The sequence below is a fragment of the Carya illinoinensis genome, chromosome 13 (assembly GCF_018687715.1).
Source record: "Carya illinoinensis cultivar Pawnee chromosome 13, C.illinoinensisPawnee_v1, whole genome shotgun sequence".
NCBI classification, from domain to species: domain Eukaryota; kingdom Viridiplantae; phylum Streptophyta; class Magnoliopsida; order Fagales; family Juglandaceae; genus Carya; species Carya illinoinensis.
This window is the reverse complement of record NC_056764.1, coordinates 31,576,805-31,578,688: the sequence shown is the minus strand read 5'-3', so window position 1 is coordinate 31,578,688 and position 1,884 is coordinate 31,576,805.

Genomic DNA, 1,884 nt, shown 5'->3' with positions numbered 1-1,884 from the left:
CATGAGTTGGATTAGGTTCTTTCATTTGTTTGAGGTCAATGCTTATCAGTTTTCTCTTTCTATGTAAAAATCTAGCAGTTCAAACACAATGGTATGCTCAGATCTTCTCTGCCTTGGAGAGACATTTGGATCCTTGCACAGCTTTTGCTTCTCACAAAGCCCTAGTACCTAGGACTTATCCCTTATTGCTATAGTTTCTTTTATGTCATTAGACCACAATGGTAAACATTGGTTAAAATGCTTAACTGTGGATTTTTTGGAGGATAAAAAATAATAGCTTCTGAGTAGTTCTTGAACTATTTATTGATAATTATGTGTAGCTTGTGTATCACTCTGTTCTTTACCATCATTCTTGTGCTTGCAGATATCAGAAGTGGTTAATAGTATGAAAAACTTGATTGATTATAGCTGGGAAAAAGGGACAGGACCTATGGGTAAGTTTCCTGCAAATTTTCATATCATTAAAACTTTTACCTTTACATCATGTTGTTTCATTGGTGGTCTTTTACTAAGGTTGAGAATAATGTTAGAATGTTAGATCAAAGAAATGAAGCTGGGAAACTCTTACCTAGCTCCATGGTAGTATTGCCATGCTATCTTTTGATAAGTATTGCTATACTATCAAACTCATGCATCTAATGTGAATTTATTGGATAAATCTGTCATAGAAATTGCAGAAAATTTATTTCCTTGATTTTAAGCAATTGAAGACTTTAGTGGCTTCATAGTTTGCTTAAGAATTTAGTGGCTTCATAGCTTGCTTGTGAGCCTAATGTGCACCCTGCCGTTCAAAACCCAAAACAAATCCAAAGGGAAGAATGTAGTAGTGGCTCCAAATTTTATGCTGTTAACATAATGGTTAGCTGTTAATGTGTGAATCATCAAAATATATTTGATGACAACTTTTTCCCTGTTGTGTTTTGGACAGTTTCTCACTTTATTTAGGCATTACTTCTTTCTGTTAAATGTTAAATATTCTGCATTTGCTGGAGATCAGGGGGTTCCTTTTGGTTTTCATGACATTTGGAGCATTCAGCTTTAGGAGTCTGTAAACTTTATTATTGCTTGCACACGGTACTTGGAAACTACAATTCCCTGCCTCTCTTGTTTGCATAAGTGCATGAAAACCTAGGTTCACCTGTATTATTATTATTAATTTTTTTTTATTTTCTAAAAGACTATTTGCGGAGAATAAAAGTCGCCGCAAAAGGGACTTTTAGTCGTAGCAAATCTTATTTGCAGCGTTTTCTCAACGCTGTGAAAAAACATGCATGTTTCCTTACTTTTTTAACAGCGTTTCAAAACGCTAAGAAAAATATTATTCCCAGCAAATTTTTAAACGCTAAAAATAATTATAATCTATTTGCAGCGATATTTATGCTATTTTCAACGGTTTTATAACGCTGTAAAAATTTTTCTCAGCGATTTACAACTAACATGGAAGTGTAAATGTGGCGATTGTTTTTGCTATTTACAGCATGAAAATTCGCTGCAAATAACTCAATATTTGTAGCAATTTTTAACTTTCACTGGTTTTATTTATAAGTAAGTAGACAATTGCGACTAACATTCGGCGCTGTAAAAATCACTGAGAAAGAGTTAAAACAGTGATTTTAGAGGTCTTTTGTAGCCATTTTTGGAGCTGAAAAAGTCTGATTTTCTTGTAGTGATAATTACGTGCATGGCCCCGTGCGCGCAGTTACACGTACGTGCTTGTTTAGGTATATTATACGGAAAATGCTTGAGCCATTAAGAGGTGGTCCGGATGTTTTTTTTTTATTATTTCTTATTGGTTAAGAAAATAATTTTTAATGAAATTATAATTTTTTAAAATATTTAAAAGAATAAAAAAATAATATATATATATATATATATATATATATA